General features: G+C 37.4%; 1 protein-coding gene across 2 annotated transcripts in view; it reads right to left on the bottom strand.

Moving 5' to 3' along the window:
- The window catches only part of XRCC5 (X-ray repair cross complementing 5), a 95103-nt gene that overhangs the window by 16664 nt on the left and 58403 nt on the right, over nt 1–20036 (bottom strand). The window lies entirely within an intron of this gene.

Raw genomic sequence — 20036 nt, 5'->3', positions numbered from 1 at the left:
TAATAAACAGTAACTGTCAGAAAGCAATTTCATAAGTGCTATAGAAAGAGAAAATGCATTAATAATGTCATCATTTCCAAAGCAGGTGACAACTTACAAAGAAACAAAAAATTTCTTGAGTATGAAAAAAAAGCAGAGGAAAATGGAAATCAAGAAGTCATGAGGAAACTTAGTTTGCTACGCAGGTCAAAACTGACCCTTAAGATCTGTGGAAGAACAAGTCAAGGAGATATGGGTATTCATGCCTAAAGGCTCCCTCTCCCTTCTTCCTGACACCATTCTCTAGCTAGCTGTTTGGCAATTTATGCTGAATGTTCAAGATATTCTAAGACTGCATGTTTCCCAAAATCACAGCCTCCTGTGAGCATCTAGTAGCTATGTGTGTATGCACAATGCTGAAGAAAATTACTTTCAAGCTTCACCAATAAAGGCCCTAGGCCACTAACCCTGTGAATCACAGTGACCTGAACATTACTCAATGCCTTCCTTACGAAAAACATGAAATCAGTGCTAAGAATCTCCTTATTTCCTAAGGACCTTATACACATGTGGAAAGGATTAAAAAACTGGATGAAGTATTTTCTAATACAGCAACTTTCCAGTAAGGAAAAAATATCCCCAGTAACCAATTCATCCCTTCTACCAATTAGGAGATTATGATCTCCATTATAAGAAAGCACTTAACAAACTCAAGGGATTAAAAAAACATTTCCCTGCAATTTCAGAAATCTTTACCAACGTATCCCGCAGCAGTGAATTAATATCCAACTACAATTCAAAGGAGGGAAAGAATGTTCAGATGAATCTTTTTAAACAAGGTAAATAATACAACCCTGATTAGTAGGCAGAGCAGAAAACCATCAAGAAGAAGCTCAAAGCAAACAGAAGTTATCTCCCCTTTTCAGCTTGAAAAGCAAAATAACAGAAATGTTTGATAACAGAAAGTGGCGTACCTTCCCAGATAGCTTGATACAAAGTTCACTCTAAGTTATATATCTGGGCACAAATAAAAACCTTTACAGGCCAAGGGCAATAATCCTAGAGACTCTAAATTCTCCACTTCTTTTGAAATTAGAATAAGAAATCTGAGGAAGCTATAATGTAAATGTTGCTCTTTGTTTGATAGTATACACTTATGTGTGATTACTATGTAGAAGACACTATGTTATGTTCTGTAGGAGACAGAATTAGGTTAAAGATAAGGCCCCTGCCTTTGAGGATTTTACAGTCAAATAGGGGATATATTGCATATACATAAAATTAACACTGGGAAATAATGTGAAGAGGGCTATGAGTATTATGGAAATATATTAATTGGTCTGAATTTTTAGAAAATCTTTGGTGATTATAGAAAGCTTCACAAATTAACATGACTTTTCAGCTAGGCAATAAAAAATAGAATTTGGCAATTAGGCAGCAGGAAACAATTAGCCTAATCATAAAGAAGAGAAGTGAGAAAGCACAAGGTGTATTAGGAGAAATGCAAATGGCCACATATGTGGACACAAATGGGGAAGAAAAATGACTGAGAATTAGACAGAAAATGGCTGGAGGAAAGGGAGTTCCAAGAATGAACAACATGTGTGAGAATCCTGAGGTAGGGGTAGAGCTTGGCTCCTTAGAAAGCATAGAAGAAACAAGAAATCCAAGACCAAGCCTTTTAGGAACTATTACATTTAGTGATTGGATAATGAAAAGGGAGCTGAAGAAGGAGGCTATGAAGGAATAGTCAGAGAGAGAGAGAAAAAAAAAATCAGGAGTTAATGGCATCACAGTTACCAAGAGAAGAGATTACTTAGAGAAAAGAGTCATCTGCTGTGTCCAAATTATTACATGAAGAATACAAGGAAAAGAGTATAAAGAGCATAGGTGATTAAGGATAGTAAGGCAGAGAATTCTAAGAGCTTCGAGCCCATGAAGCAACTATATAGGTACTAAACTGCTTTGCAAAAAACCAAACCAAAACAACCAACTTCCTGACTCATTGTATCCTGAAATATGATAGAACACACACATAGTTGCTAACTTACAGAGAAAAATACTAAACAAAAAACAAACAAAAAAGCACCAACAAAAAATAAAGCAAATACCCAAGCCAACAATCCATTTGCAATGATATAGGAAAGAAGGTAGTCCAGTCTACCATAAACACTTTGTAAAAGGAAGTAGTAGGAGACTCAATACTCAAGTTTTTTTGTTTAAAAAAAAAAAAAAATGAAGTCCTCATGTATCTGTGGGCCTATATGGATTCAGTTTTTCTTATTTACATGTTAGACTCTTTCCATCAGAACGTTCAGAAACACAGGTGGATAAACATATCCAAACTTACAATAAACCCAATGAATACAAAGAACCAGATTTTGGCCTTCTAAAAATACTCAGTTGCATGACTTGTACATTTGGTCCATGATTCTAAATTCTGTCCCTCTATCCAGACTACTTTTGTGGTTCACTCACTATAATGAAGCATTTAACATCAGGAATAGCTGTGATAGATGACGCTTGAATATACTCAGTATCAGAAGGGATGCAGACAAGAGATTTCCCTCCCAAAGTTTTGTGGCACTTCACATTTCCCTGCCATTTTTAATAAAAGTAAAATGCAGAAATGGCTGACAAAAATAATACTCTACTTTAGCCAGATTGTGCTTTTGACTTCCCTGCCCCACATAAAATGCTTTTCTCTTCTTCTACATCAATTACAGGGCTAAGGAATGGCTTATCAGTCTTCATACTCAGTAAATCACAGCCCCAATTATAACTCACCAAAATATTCTTCAGAATTAGTCAGTGACTCAATAAAACTCATTAGTAGCTAAAATTTAAAAAATGGCCATTGGATAGGGCCATCCATCTTAGGATACTAAGTTAGGCAAATGGCTGTCGTCTATTTACAGGATTACTTCAAATGTCTGTTATGGATTTTGAGGCTTTAGATACGGGTGTCATATACTAACCCAGTATCTTAACGAATACAGATGTTAATACACAAAATTAATCTCAATACAATGATACTTTAGTATCATATTCAAAATGTTATCCAGATATAGAAATGTTATAGAAGAGGAAAAGGGCAGAGTTTTCTTGATAATCTGAAATACACACTCTTCTTCTCTACTGAAAACATGCAACGCCACCCAAAGTCCTATAAAATGGACTACACCTCCCTTCTCATTGTACAGTCACCAAGGCCAAAACACTCCCAAAACACTCCGGGCCATGTGCACGTCTGTTTCTGACATTACATTTACTCACTCCTTCTGTTCTTTGCAAAGATATTTCCAACAAAGTGATGTGGGACTTTCTCCTCCATCTGACAGAGCCCAAAAAGTAGTAGGTTCCCTCATCTGTCACACATTATATATAAAAGACTGCAAAGACACCTCAAACGATTTGGCTGAACTCAGCCATCATTTAGGATACTTCCCAATTTAATTCTTCTCATTTTCTCAATGCCTCATGTAAATGTTACTTACTGAAAAGCTGTACATTTTGCAAATGTCAGCAGTTAAATAACTTCTAAATGTTAAGAACAAATTTATAGCCAGGAGCCATAATGGCCAGTCGCGGTGGCTCACGCCTGTATTCCTAGCACTTTGTGAGGCCAAGGTGGACAGATCACTTGAGATCAGGCAATTGAGACCAGCCTGACCAACACTATGAAACCCTGCCTGTACTAAAAATACAAAAACTAGCCGCGAACCACTGGATCCCAGGAGGTGAACGTTGCAGTGAGCTGAGATCATGCCACTACACTCCAGTTCGGGTAACAGAGTGAGATTCCATCTCAAAAAAAAAGAAAAAGAAAAAAAATTTATATAGCTAATGACAATCACATCTTTCTAACACAAAATTTAAAGTGACATTAAAAATCAAGCACCTAAATCAAAATTAAGGTCAAGTAATTCATTAAGAGAATAAACAGGAATAATACCCATCAGCATATAAAACTCTAGGCAAGCAGTCCAGTCAACCATAAATTAAATCCACATGTAAATTGCATTGTTTAAGCCAGAAGCTTATAAAAGATATTTGCCTGATAAAAAAGAAATCTGTTTTAACATAGGCAATTTAAGAAACATATAAACAGGCTTTCTTTATGCCTCTTTACTATTGGATATAAATTGGCCATTGTGCGTAGAGGTTGTGTGTATATCAGTCAGGGTCCAACCCAAGGAATATAAATCACTCCAAATCAGGAGATTTAAGGCAGGCAATTGTTTTGTAGGTTGTGAAGAGTTTAAAGCCAACTGAGGATGGTACTGTAACCCAGGGATTGGTAACAGCAAGAAGCTCTTAGCATCCCTTGGTGTGCAGACAAAAGAAAAGAAAAAGTATAAATAGAACTCTGGGATCTCTCCTACGGGAGCTGAAGCCACTGAGGACCAAAGATGCTACCCAACACAGAGAGAGAGAGAAAGAGATACCTGGTTTCTCCCTCCCTACTTCCTACCAATAGCTCTCATGCTGAACCCAGTAGGAAGTCTTTAGACACGAGAGCCTGGGAAATGCAACCTGCAGGAGCCAGCTCTGCCCACACTTCCCTCAGATGCAGGGCATACGAAAGAAGGGAAGGTGAGGAGGGGATCTAAGGGCACAGGCTGTTATGAACTCACAAGGGGATGCCCCGTTTTATGAATTGGATATTTCCAAGACAGAAATTAGCAAGGCATCAGGTCAGGTGCAGTGGCTCATGCCTGTAATGCCAGCACTTTGGGAGGCCAAGGCGGGTGGATCACCTGAGGTCAGGAGTTCAAGACCAGCCTGGCCAATATGGTGAAACCCTGTTTCTACTAAAAATACAAAAATTGGCTGGGTATGGTGGCACATGCCTGCAATCCCAGCTGTTTAGGAGGCTGAGGCAGGAGAATTGTCTGAACTGGGGAGGCAGAGGTTGCAGTGGGCTGAGCTCTTGCCACTGCACTCCAGCCTGGGCCAGAGATGGAGACTCCATCTCAAAAACAAAACAAACAAACAAAAAAGAAATCAGCAAGGCATCATTTAAATTATAAGGGAAGATAAAATTTGCAGGTTTCTTTCCTTGCAGTGAGACAGAATACAATGAAATTCAATTAAAAGTTACTGAAAAAGTTCAAAATCATATTTAAAGCTTTCCCCAGCCATTTTAAGTTTTTTTTTTTAAGCTGTATTTCTAGAAAAAACTATGCAAAAAAATATTGTTTCCACTTCTACTTGAAACATCTTCAGAGCTACATACAGCTCCATTTCCTTCAGGTCTAACATGGTTGTGACATGCAACTGTGTGGACCATGACAATAAACAAGAGGTACTGGATGCAACTGAGCTTCCCATGGAACTCTCTCTGTCCTCTCAGAAGTGAAAGGTACTTCTGAAATTGTAAGTACCTTAAATATTTTTTCTCTAAATTACAAAAAGAAAAAATGCTGACTTATTTCTTAAACATCCTTCTTTCTGCTTCCACTTCTAAAAGAGTTCAGATCTAAGATTCCAGGAAGAATGTGCCCTGAAGGTTTGTGCTCCTTCCTCTTGATATTCTTGTTTTTTGTTGTACGGTCTTTAATGGAATATTCTTATTGAGGAAAAACAAATCACTGGATGACAACAAAAGAAATAGAGAACTAGGAAAAAAGCGTAAGCTTTAGTAACCTGAAAATGACATTTAAATTTGTCATCTTTTTTAAGCAGTTAGACTGAGAAGCAGACACAGCTCTGCCCTTTGCCTTATCCTGCCCTTCTTCCACCTTCTAGAAATTGTTCCTTTAGCTCTTTGCCCCCCATCTAACAGAAGTTCCTTTCCTACTCCTCAGAACAGAAAAATCAGTAGATATGACAGAAAACACCACAGCCATAATATCATGCATGAACAGTGGCACAGGAAATTGGACTAAGGTGTGTAAAGTGCTGACCACCTCAACATATGGATGCAGCCCTGTATTTTTAAATTATTATTACCAATAACTAAAAAACTCAATTAAAACCTCACCGTTTAAGCTCCACAAGTTCAGTCACAGCCCATTTTGTTATGCTTAATGATTTTCTCATTAAGTGCAGTAATTCCTTACAAATTGCACTAATAAAAGTAAGTCCTGCTGGGTGTTTTCCCCCTTCTTAAATGCTGCCTTTTCATTGATGTGTTAAATTAAAACCCCAGGCACAAGGAACAGAGTAAGTGTAAAGTCTTTATTGTCAGAATCCATTCCTGCAGACTATGAGATTTCTCTCCTTTTATTTCTGTTTTTATTTGAGCTAGCTGTGAGTTGTACTTTGTAGCCACAGCAGGAAGAATGATATGGAAGGTCTCTTGGCCTTAGCTCACTCTGTATAACAAATATGGTAGTGTGAGTTAATGAGAAACTAGAAAAATGATATCCAGTTAGCCCACTGGCTGTGTGTTCATTTTATATAAGAGAGCATTATGATGTAACCTTTTATTCTGATAAATGATATTTCTCATCTTAAACAGCTTGGGTATATGACCAGATCTGTTCCCAGATCAGTTGGCAAATTTAAAGTTTCCTGGTAAGTGGAATGGTTCGGTGGCATTCTATGGTCTTGTAATTTTTTATTAAAAATATTCAATTTAACCATTAAAAAGCACTAAACATATCCCATAAAGCCTGAAGGTCATCAGTTAATATTTATAGAGCATACAGCAGTTAATGAAAGACCAAAGAACATCCACTGCCTAGTGTGACTAATTTTCCCCAATTCTACAAAGGAGTGCACTTAAAGTACAATAATGAGACGTATGCTGACATAAGAAAGAAACTAAAGGAAGACTTTCTCATTCAATGAGGAAATGACTTCTTTCAGATTTTTAGGAAATGTATATGCCATATGCTTGAAAGAATGTGTTGTGGTCAGGGGTGAAGGCTAGGGAGGGCAGAGAAAGAGGGTCTCCACAATTTTCCAAGGTCCTAGAACTCTAAAACTTGGCGATTCTTACTAAAATAAAATTGACAGAGAAGAATCCAGAACCTTATCACCATGCTTGATTCCATTCCACATGGGCAGTAGGAGAAAGGAAAAATGCAAGAGAATACTGACTGGTACTGTAACAACTTTATGGTCTCTAGCTTCATACCTGAGTAAATGTCATCAAACTAATATAGGAAGTAAGATACCAAGTAATCACAGTAACAGTGCAGCCAAGAGGAAACAGGAACACAAAACCAATCCAGCAATGGGATCCAATTAAAAGTTGGTAATTGAATGGAACTGAAATGCATGTATCAGTTGAAGAGAGAAAGTGATGAGTCAGACTCCTCACCAAGGAGAGAAACAGGCAGCCATTGTTGAATGTGTTTTTGGGGAAGTTGGACAAGGGGGAGACAGCACACAAGTCTTCTACGACGCCTCAAGAATTTGAGCCTTTTTTTGAAAGAAAATATTAGGTACCAGAAATTTTCGAAAGACTGTATTCTGTGTGATAACTCCTTCTAAAAAATGATAAATAATGCCTTGTGTTTTTGCAGTATCATTCCTTAAGGACTTCTCAGATTCTTCTTTTTATTTTTATTCTCCCCCTCATCCTTTTCTGATTTTTATGAAGAAAGTTGTATTATATTCTAGAGCTCAAAATACAGACATGTTATATTCTCTACTTCTTCTTTGATGGGGTTAAGACTTAGGAACTGATCCAAAGAACCAGAGAATTAAATCTGCTATAATTCAAAAATTCAAATTCTTATTACTCCTAAGCACTGTTTTATTAAAGTCAGCAATGAAAACCAAAAAAGCCAGATGGAGGTCATTCTGTCTCACTGATAGCAGACCAGCAGCAGTATATAAGATGAGTCCATACTACAATAAAACTACAATGTGGCATTGGGATCCAAAGATATACTGGTTCTCAAATCACAGGCATCTCTTTAGAGTAGGATTTGGGGTAAAGATAAGAATGGACATTGTTTTAAAGAGTTCATTGGTTTTAGAAAGGCAAATCTGCAAGGGCATTAGCAGGAATACGATTTGGTTTGAACACAAGGTTCATAGAGAGAATCTGTATAAGAATGGGTCAGGAGTGGCAGAATGGGACCAGATTGTGGCAAGCCTCAAATGGGAGTAATTAAGAAGGGCTGACCCAGAATAAAATCTGTGCTATAAGAAGTTAAATATGTACAACCATATGGACAGAAATAAAGGAGAACTTTAAAGGTAAGTAATGTAGGATACTGAAACTGTCCTATGATGAAATTATGAAAGCCTGAACTAGGATGGTTACAGATAGAAAGGAAGAGACAGACCTGAGAAGTAAATTAGAAGACAATTAGAAATTAGAAGAAAAACAGACATAAAGTGGTCAGAAATAAAAATACTCAAGGGCAAAACAACAGCAACAATGCCCCTTATTTCTGGAGAAAGTTCCATTGATAGCATCAGGACATGTCATTGCTTAGGAATGTCCTATCCACCTTTACCAAAAAGGTCCAGGTTATGCCAATCTCCTCCAGGAATTCTTTTCTTTTCTTTTTTTTTTAAAGACAGAGTCTTGCTCTTTTGCCCAGGCTGGAGTGCACTGGCATAATCTCAGCTTGCGGCAACCTCCTGCCTCCCAGGTTCAAGCAATTCTTCTGCCTCAGCCTCCCAAGTAGCTGGGGCTACAGGCCTATGCCTTTGTACTTTTAGTAGAGATGGGGTTTTGCCATGTTGGCCAGGCTGGTCTTGAACTCCTGGCTTCAAGTGATCCACCTGCCTTGGCCTCCCAAAGTGCTGGGATTACAGGCATGAGCCTGCACCCAGCCCCTCCACAAATTCTTCTTCAAAGTAGCCACCTACCTGCATCTGCACCCATATATTCTGCCTTCTGTCCTATTGTCTTTGCTGAACTATCTGTGTGCCATCTAAGTTATCCCTTTTACCTGTGCCCTAGATCCCTTGCCTCTCCGCTACTCAAGGATCTCTTCCAGTCTCATGCCTTATCGTCTGTATGGCTCCTTCTCCATGATTTATACACACAACTCAGACCTTTTTCCTGAAGTCCAGACCAACTTACTATATGTTCCCCTTAGCAAATGGCAATTCCTTCCAGTTGTTCAGACCAAAATCTTGGGTGTTATTTTTAACTTCTTTCTCTCTCTCACACTCTACATTTACATGATCAGCCAAACTCACCAATTCTACTTTCAAAACATATCAAAACTCAGACCTCTTACTACGTCCCATCACTTGGATTAATGCAGAAGCCTTCTAACTCATCTGCCTACCCCAACCTTGCCCTTTACCTCAACATGGTAGAAAATATAAAATCATCCGCTACTTCGAACTCTTCAGTGGTTTCACATTTCACTCAGAGAAAAGCAAAAGGTCAAGGAGGTCTTACGTTATATGTACCCCAGCCAGCTCTCTAGTCTCAGCTCCTACTTTCTTTGCTCCAGCCACACAGGCCTCCACAATGCTGCTAGCCAAGCACACTCATCCTGAGCTTCTCAAGAACATGCTGTCTCCCATGGTCTAGACACTGTCTCCCACTGTCCCCAATCATCTGTTCAACAGTGAGGACCTCCCTGATCCTCTATATAAAATAAGCCCATCTCAACCAAGTCGCCATATCGGGAGACTACTGTCTCTGATATGAACAATTGTTTCTATTTCTAGTGAGCTCTAAGCAGGAAGACAATTTTCTTTTTTTCCCCCAATATGTGTGAGACCCAGGGAAGACAATTCTCACGGGGTGACACTTAGGATCCCTTCATTTCATTGATCCTTTTACTTCATTTTTGTTTTATTATTTCCAAACCACATACTTTTTTCTTTTTGTTTATTACTCATATACTTAAAGAGCAGCGGTTAAAAAGTCCCTTAGAAATAATTTCATTCCATCTACTGTCATCAGGAAATTTGAAGTAGATCTGCAGTCTATCTTTGGTTTGCAGCTTCTACCCTCCTTATAATCCCACACATTTAAAATTCCAATGTATAAGTCTTGCTGGCTTCATTACAATCCACCTAAGAATAATCAGAAATGGGGCCAACTGTGGGATAATTCAACCTTAGTTATATTCTCTTCTTAGTACATGAGACAAAAAAGGAGTTAAACAAAATAAATGCATGCCTGACAAAAATGGGACAAAAGAAGAAACAAATGAAAGAATGAACCAATTAATTTTTCAAATCTATAAACACTGATCTAAGACTTGATGTACTTGATATACCTGTTGCCACTAAAATTGACTTTTATTTCTCACAGCTAATCACCTTTCTGCTCCAACAAGTTCTAAAATGTACACAATTTTTCTAGTACTTAGTAAACATCCTCTACTAACATAAATTTGTTTTTCCCTGGAAACAGGATTCAGAAACCCATATAATCTTGCAGTACACATAGCTAAGTTTATTTTTCTTAAAACACCAACACCTGAAGACCTTTATTTTAAATATACTCTATTACCTGAACTGACAATGTCTTCTTTAGTGTTATCCTGTAAAAATTGGATAAAATCACTTGGATCTCATGACCCAAGCTGGTTTAGCTAGGTAAGACAAAAATTATAAAGGTCTCACTAGCATACACAGTCTCAAGGTGAATAACTTTCAATACTCAAAACATTATGAAAAACAGCTAGATAGAAAATCAACAGACATAGATTTGAACAAACTATCAATCAAATTGCCCTGACATTTCCAGAACACGTGACCTAGTAACAGGAGAACACATGTACTTTTTAAGGTCATAGGGAACAACTGTCAGAACAGACTTTACGTTAGACCACATAAGAACAAGTCTGAATAAGAAGGACTGAAGCCATTCAAAATATGATCTCCAGTCACAATATAATCAAAAATCAACAACAGGAAGAAGTTAGGAAATCTGTAATATTTGGAGTTTAAAAACATATTTAAATAACCCAAGAAACAATCAGGAAAGACATTAGAAAATATCTAAACTGAATAAAAACAAAAACGTGACATATCGGAATTTATGTGCAGCTAAAGAACTGTTTAGCAAGAAATGTATAGCTTTAAATGCCTATATTAGAAAAGAGATTTCAAATCAATAATCTAAGCTTCCACTTCAAGAAACAAGAAAAACGAAAGCTAATCACAGCCAAAGTAAGAGGAAGGAAGGGAATAATAAAGACCAGAACAGAAATTAATTAAATGAGAATAATGGAGAAAAATCAATAAAACTAACTAAAAGCTGGGATCTTAAAAAGTTAAAATCCATAAGCCTTTACCTAGACTGACCAAGAAAAAGAGAAGATACAAATTCCCCAAATCAGAAACAAAGAACAGATCTCAAAAATATTATTATAAAATAATAATCAATGCCATACTAACAAATTAGACGAAATGAACAAATTCTTATGAAGATAAATTACTAAAAGTGATTCAAGAAGAAATTTTAAAACTGGCTAGATTGATTAGTTTAAAAATTGGGCCCAGTGCAGTGGCTCACGCCTGTAATCCCAACACTTTGGGAGGCTAAAATGAGTGAATCACTTGAGGTCAGGCGGTCAAGACCAGCCTAGCCAACATGGGGAGACCCTATCTCCACTAAAACTACAAAAATTAGCCGGGTGAGGTGGCGCGCACCTGTCATCCCTGCTACTTGGGAGGCTGAGGCAGGAGAATGGCTTGCACCCGGGAGGCAGAGGTTGTAGTGAGCTGAGATTGCGCCACTGCACTCCAGCCTGGGCAACAGAAAGAGACTCCATTAACAACAACAAAAAAGTTATATGTCCCCAATCTTTATGGGTTGTGGAGGAAACTCTGAAGTGGTGCAAGTAATCTTGGCTGTGGTGGAAACTTTGGTGGAAGAGGAGGCTATGGGGGTGGAGGCAGAGGTGGTGGCAGCAGAGGTAGTTATGGTGGATATAATGGATGTGGAGGTGATACTGCCTACAGCAGTAGAGGGGGCTATGGAGACAAGACGGTAGATCAAGATGTGGAAACGACAATGGTGGATATGGTGGTAGTGGTGAAGGATATGATGGTTACACTGAAGGAGGAAATTTTGGCAGTGGTAACTATGATGGTGGTTGGAACTATAATGATTCTGGAAATTTTAGTAGAGAAAAGCAATCAAATTATGAACCCATGAAACGGTACAGTGTTGATGGAAGAAGCTCAGGCAGTTCCTATGGTGGTGGTTATGGATCTGGTAGTATAAGTGATGAATATGGTAGCAGAAGGTTCTAAAACAGCAGAGAGGGGCTAATTTCTCAGCAGGATAAAAAACAAAAAGTTGTGAGAAAAGTTCCAGGTTACTTTGAGATAGTCATCCCAAATGCATTAGAGAAACTATAAAAATCTGCCAAAGAAGAAATGATGATCCGCAGTCAGAAAAGTTACTGCAGTTTAAACAGAAAACCCTTCTTGTGCATGACTGCCATAGCCACAGTTTGCAAACGTGCAGCTGTTAATTAATGCAGTATAGTGTCAATTAGATGTACATTCCTGAGCTCTTTTATCTGTTGTAGATTTGTCTGCTCTTTTTCATTACATCAGATATATTGCCTTGTAAATTGTGGTAGTGGTACCAGGAATAAATAATTAAGGAAATTTTAAACTTCTCAATATTTGTGTAGTTTTTCTATATTTTAGTGCAGAAACTTTAACAAAATGCAGTTTTGAAGGAATTTTCTTTTGAGTTAACAAGAAGATTATTGCTAATTACTATTTTGTATAAATTTTGCTAAAATTAACTATAAAGAAACATATGCTGACTTGTAGCTTAAGGTGAATCTACTGTCCCCATTGCCAAACCATGACATGAATGGGCACCGACATGTGAAGAGAAGAGATATTTGTATGTTTACAATGTGTGTTTTAGATAAATAGAATATGGTATTTAAATTAGCATATTTGTGAATTTAAGAGCATTAAGCTTACCTTCAAATGAAACAATCTCAAAATTCAAAAAACAAAACAAGACAAAAGCTTCCCACAAAGAACTCAAATGGCTTCACTGGTAAATTATATGAAATACGTAAAGAATAAATAATAAAAATCTTGAAGAGAAGGAAACTTCCTAACTCATTCTATGAGCCCAGTATTTTCCTGTTACCAAAGCCAGACAAAGACATCACACAAAACAAGAAAAGAAACAAATATTCCAACAAAATATTAACTGTCTTAGTCTATTTTGTGCTGCTATAACAGAATACCCAAGACTGCAAGCCAGAGACAGAGAAGAAATAAGGCCGAACTCATCCTTTTTATAACTAACATACTCTGGTGATAATGGGCTTAAGTCTTTCATAAGGATGCTGCCTTTATGACCTAATCACTTCTTAAAGGTCCTACCTCTCAACACTGTTAGAATGGGGATTGTTTCCAACACAAACTTTGGGGGACATATTCAAACTGTAGCATTAGCTAAACGAATTCAGTACATATAAAATGGATTTTTAGATGTCTGGATTTTATACTTGGAATACAAGGTGGATTTAACAAATGTAAATCAATTAATATATCCTATTAGCAGACAAATAAAAATCACATAATCATCTCAATAGAGGCAGAAAATACCTGTAACAAAACTCAACATCCATTCATAATAAAAACTATCAACCAATTAGAAATAGAAGGAAACTTCCTCAAGCTGACAAAGGAAATCTGAGTAAAACTTAAAACTAACATCATACTAATAGTGAAAGACAAAGTTTTTTCCTTAAGCTCAAGAAGAGGGCAAGGATGTTCACTCTTATTTCTCTTCAACAGTGTGCTGGAACTTCCAGCCAGTACAATAATCAAAAGAAAAAAAAAAAAAAGAAAAGCATCATGAGTTATAAAGGAAGAAGTAAAGCTTTCTTTATTTGGAGACAACATGATCCTGTGTGTAGAGAATCCTGAGAAGTACATTTAAAAAAACGCAAAAGTTAGTAAGTTTAATAATATTGCAAGATATAAGATCAATATACAAAAAATTGTATTTCTATACACCAGCAACAAACATTCCAAAAATAAAGTTAAAAAACAATTCCATTCATAACATCATCAAAAAGAATAAAACACATGGCAATAAATAAAAGAGGTGTACAGATTGTACACTAAAAACCATTAAAACATTATAGAGGGAAAGTAAATAGATCTAAATAAATGAATAACTATTCCATGTTCATGGATAAGAAAACTCAGTATTATTAAAACAGCAACTTTCCCTTAACTATTCTATAGACTCAATGAAATCCCTATCAAAATACCAGTGGGCTTTTTCATATAAATTGAAAAGCTGGGCAGGGCGCAGCAGGTCACACCTATAATCCCAGCACTTTGGGAGGCTAACATAGGTGGATCACTTTAGGTCTGGAGTTTAAGACCAGCCTAGTCAACATGGTAAAACCCCGCCTCTACTAAAAAAAAAAAACATAAAAATTAGCCAGGTATAGCAGCTTGCGCTTGTAATCCCAGCTACTCAGGAGGCTGAGGCACGAGAATCACTTGAACCTGTGAGGCAGAGGTTGCAGTGAGCTGTGATTATGCTACTGCACTCCAGTCTAGGTGACAGAGTGGAACTCTGTTTAAAAAAAAAAAAAAAAAAAAGAAAAAAAGAAAGAAAAGGAAGGGGGGAAAGAAGGAAAGAGAAAGCTGATGCTAAAGTTTACATGGGAAATGCAAATAACCTAGAGTAGCTAAAACATTTTTAGAAAAGAACAAAGAGTGTATCTGAATACTCTTATTGTTAGGCCCTTTTTCCTTCTGAGGCCCTTCACATTAACTTTTTAGTTATGAAATAACCTTTACTCTCCTCCTTTCCACCAGATACTCCCTTGCATTGCTAGCTTGCCTAATTATGTTTGCTTAGACATTCCAGAGACAATCCAGGCACTTACAGAATGCTCCACCACCAAGTGATTACTTGAAGGCTGCAGCTAAATTACAACTGGTCAAGCCCAAGATGGTGCCAGCCCATTCAACAGATAGGGCAATAACTCAAGATTATCAGAACATGTCACCTAGGCTGGCATCAACTGGCAACCCCCCACCACCGGTGTGCACTCCAGACCCAAATTAACTATGAACAGTTCCCAGGAATTTTTGGGTGTGAGAGAAATGTTCTTTAAACTGAATTGTGATAATTTTACAACTCTTATAATTTACAAGTTCATCAAATTATACTTAACAGTATATTTTATAGAAAATTCTACTTCAATAAAACTATTTAAAAAGTAGAATTAATAAGTACAATTTATCTAAGAGACTTGTAGAGATTGTCCACAGACAAGAGAGAAACTAGATGTTTCTATCACAAAGTATGAAAACTTAGACAGCATAACTTACCCTCAATGCCCCAAGAAAACACTACTGGATTCCAAGGGCAAGGGAATTGTAAAGTAGTCCTTATGTGAGCAATGGCTCCTGACTTCAATGGCAACCAATGAAATACAGTTATTATCCTGAGTGTTATGGTTGAAGCTCATGATCACTGAGAGACATGAAGAGATAACTATAAATTTCAGCAGTTTAATCTGACAAAGGAAAATGAAAATGGCCCTTTAATTATAACTATTTACTGAAGATTTTTCTCCCACTGTCCATAAGGAAGCTCTAAAAACAAGTTAAATTTTCTCCTATTTCCAAAGACATCTAAGCTGGTAATATTCTCCAACCCTGCTGAAACTGTTCTATAAAGGAATTAAATTCCCTTCCCTTTTCTGGCCAAAGAAGCAAGCATGACATTATTCTAGATTTTATGTAGACACACATGGATCTGACAGGCTAACTGTACCAAATTACACTTGCCACTTCTTTCTGTGTCAGCGTATTTTTTGCCTTGGGCATGCAATTAGAAAGGGGAGGACCCAAACACTTTTATTACATTTAAGTGGAACCCCTAGCTGTTTCTTGGCTCCTCTTAAAACATTTCAGTTGATTAGTGACGTTTTTTTTAACAAAAGTCAAACATCCTTTCCTAAACATCTTAATTGGTTAAGAGCTTCTGCTGTTTCCCACCAGCAGTCACTTTAAGTCACTGATTAAAGCAGTTTGCACATCAGCACAATCTGAAATCAGTTTCCTTTTTCAACCATCTGGGCTTAAGGAGCAATCTTAACGACAGCCCCATTCAAGAAGAACCAAGTGCAATACCCTGCATGACAATATCTACCATGGAAGGAAGAACTGCAGAATCTGTAGGAGGCGGAAAGAACCAAATTGCCATGAGTAAGTACTTGAAAACTGTTCTCTGCCTCATAAATCATATTCTAGCATTTACTGCAAGGGTGAACTCTAACAGCAAGCTTGATGCCCTTTCTTCCAAGCACCCAAGAGTTCTGTGTTTCTATCAGAACCAACTGTGAGCACTTGCCTTGTTGCACTGATGGCCCAGGTCATCAACGCAAGCTGAAATGGTATGGTTTGGATTTGTGTCCCTACTCAAATCTCATGTGGAATTAGAGAAGCCTGGTGGGATATGACTGAATCATGGGGGAGGACTTCCCCCTTGCTGTTCTTGTGACAGTGAGTTCTTTTCACATCTTGTGGTTTAAAAGAGTGTGGCCCTCCCCGCTTCGTGCTCTCTCCTGGTCCACCATGATAGGATGTGCTTGTTTCCCCTTCCACCACGGTTCTAAGTTTCCTAAGGCCTCCCAATCATGCCTCCTGTTAAGTCTGCACAGCTGTGAGTAAATTAAACCACTGTTCTTCATAAACTGCCCAGTCTCAAGTAATTCTTTATAGCAGCATGGGAATGGACTAAAACAGAAGCTTAATACCAGGAGTGGTTTAGTACAATAAATTCAGGTTTGAATGGACTCTGGGCTCATCTAGTTCTGATGCTGAGAAAGCCTTCATGAGTTCCACATTTTCAGCCAGATGGAAAATTATCCTTTCCATTTTCAATATAAAAAGAACAATTACTCAGCAGATTTAAGGCAAGCAACTTTCCTATGTAGCATGAGAAAACAGGAACTGTCATCTATTTCATAAAGACTTTCTTTAAAGCTCTCAGGAAGAAATTCAGGTGCTGAGAAATGTAAACTAAAAATCCTGAGCTCCCCACTGACCAAATGGAACCCCTCTTGACAAAGGGGACCTCAGAAAACCTTAACTGAGTTTCTGGCGATGACATGACAAAGGGTCAGGTGCATCTCATTATACCCCGCACCCCACCTTTTTGCAGGTTAGACATAACCTTTCAGCATTAATGTTAAAATGGATATCATAAGACTGAGAGAACAAACTCTGTAGCAATAAGGTACCAAATTATAGACAGGATCTAAGGCCATACCAGGCGAGGGTTACGTCATGAATCCCTACACTTAAAGAATAAACTATGTTCTAACTGCCACAGTTTTTTTTTTTTTTTTGAGACAGAGTTTCACTATTGTTACCCAGACTGGAGTGCAATGGCATGATCTCGGCTCACCGCAACCTCTGCCTCCTGGGTTCAAACAATTCTCCTGACTCAGCCTCCCGAGTAGCTGGGACTACAGGCGCGCACCCCATGTCCAGATAATTTTTGTATTTTTAGTAGAGACGGGGTTTCACCTTGTTGACCAGGATGGTCTCGATCTCTTGACCTCGTGATCCACCCGCCTCGGCCTCCCAAAGTGCTGGGATTATAGGCGTGAGCCACCGCGCACGGCCACGTTTTCTTCTTTAGCAGCTAACCAAGCACTGGCCTTGGGATAAACAATATTGTTTTTAAGATAATTGGCAGCTCTACCAGATACTGACTTAGTGAACTCTGGTTCTACCAGCCACAACTATTTGATTGGACAAGAGAATGATTTCGTTAACTGTCTCCTGATAAGAAGACTACCAGCCATGAACTGGCTCTAGTGGATTGTATAAAGATTGCCCATTTGCATGCCATGTCCTGAAAAGACCTCTTGATGTACAGGGTCTACTTGTAATATTTAAATGTCTTCCCTACAAGGTGAACATGGGTCTTAAGTAACATGCATGTTTAAAACTCATGCATCAGCACCACCTTCATGAATATTCATAGATCCTCCTGCAATCTGTTGAATATGTATGTTTAGCCAATCTGGTCAGCATGATGCCCCTACCCCAAACCCTCCTTCATGGTCCTGTCTCAGGGCTTTGGCTACAGGCCATGTTTCCCAGCCTTTGAATAGACTGGGAATAGCCTTTCCCGGTCTTCCATCAAAAGTCCTATCAATAGGCACAAGGTTTCAGATACATGACCCTATAGTGTTGTATTTAAAAAGTGTAGGAAAGGAAGGCATTAGGAATCAAAAGAAATAGTATGGGCAAAAAATCCAGTATTTGACAGAGAGATGTTTGAATTCCTATGTCATCTTTGGGGAAAATGCATCTTCTTCAATTTTAGTTTATCCATCAGTAAAAAGGGGGTAATATGTAACTTCTATGCTATCTAGGGTCCACTTCCCCTTTGCTATTTCCACCTTGAAGGCTGTAACCCTTTACAAGAAATAAAGCTCTCTTTTTCTAAATTTATAGATCTTGTTTTTTTTTATTTTTCAGTTAACAGAACTTAACTACAGAAAACACACTTTCATTTTTATACTACCAGACATTTCTCTTTCTTAAAAGATAGCCAGGCTATATTTTACAACAGCTATATCCTGTAATTAGGGATATTCTGATACAAATGGACAGGAACTTAAAAGGATTTCAGAAGATGGGTAAGAAGAGATGAAAGCCTTTTAGAAAGAGTCGCTGATAAATGAAAATTCTTAAAATGATTATGTGTGTGTAATGGTCTTTAGTTTCTATGTCATGTGTTTTTTATTTTTTATTTTCATCTTCATTTCAATGATTTCATTTAAATTATTTGGCTGCTGAGTTTCATTATATTAAAAGTAAACTTCAGGGTGGTGCTGTGCTATCCAGTGAAATATACATAACCAGTAAAAAGGTTTAAGTTGCAAGAGGCCAAGAATTGGCTCTCTGGAATTGATCCAGAGTCTTCCACGTATTTGCAATATTCTGTGAAAAGTCATCCTAACTACTCTGGGCCTCATAGAAAAACAACACCTGAAAGGCCAATGGTGCATAATTACCACATGGGATAACATCCTCCCTCTCAGCAGGTATTCTCTATAATTCCAAACAGACTGATTTTTGTGTTACAATGAGACCACTTGTCTTGATAAATAAGGAATAAATCCTTAAACCTCAGAACTATATCATCAAGTTCTGAGGTTTAACAATTTAAAATGAATCAAAAAGAAAATCAGTGAAAAACAAGTCAGATATATAATAAAAATATGAAGTACAGACTAAACCTCTATAATCCTTAATCATAAATTTTCTCATGACTAGGTATGTGTCAATGCTATTTTGGGAAAGGACTAAGAAAGCGTGTCAAATTCTTTAAAAAAAAAATCTATAGGGCTAAAGATGTTTAAAATTTTAGTGACTTATTTGGTATCTTTCCTTTAAGATGCTCAAGGTATTTGAAAGAGATTATTTTTCTTAAATTTATCAGTGTTGTGCAGACAAAGGCTACATTTTTATCTTCTTATCTGGGCAGAGTATAATTGATTATAAAATTCATGCCCAAGATTACATAAATCAGATCAATTAAAACAATAACACACACACACACACACGAAAGAGAGAGATTTCTTCTAGATCCCAATTCTTGAAGGTTCACTGTTTTAGGGCTTGACTCCTGGCAGAAAATCACATAATGTATGTAACTAAATAGCCATGCAAATGTGATAGTGCTATACCATACAAAAACAACACTGAAAAAACTATTTGGCTTTGATGAATATCATATTACTAATTATACCATATTCTAGCTAGTGCTGAAATTGCTTGGAAAGTGAATTTTAGAAAATATCTTTTAAAAATGAAAGCATGTTTTTGATAAATGAGATTAAAGAAGCTTTGAAGAACAAAGGAAAAAGACTCTAGGGTGAGATGTAATCCAAAGTGAAAGGGAAAAAAATGAAATGATCACCTTCTAATCCAATGGACAAGTACATATTACTGCTCTCTTGCACATTAAGTTAAAGCTGTTTGGGGTCTGTACTGTTTCTACTTAGGAGGCCTTCTTTTGAGTTTTTTTTTAAAACCAGTTACGCTCACATGAATTCAATTTGGTAGCATGGAGCTCTGCTAACTTGTCACTATACATAAGCCTAATAGAAAACCTACAATTTCAGTGGCAA

This window comes from Callithrix jacchus, chromosome 6, assembly GCF_049354715.1.
Source record: "Callithrix jacchus isolate 240 chromosome 6, calJac240_pri, whole genome shotgun sequence".
Classification (NCBI taxonomy): domain Eukaryota; kingdom Metazoa; phylum Chordata; class Mammalia; order Primates; family Cebidae; genus Callithrix; species Callithrix jacchus.
The sequence above is the reverse complement of the archived record's forward strand: the minus strand, read 5'-3'. Positions and strand labels throughout refer to the sequence as shown.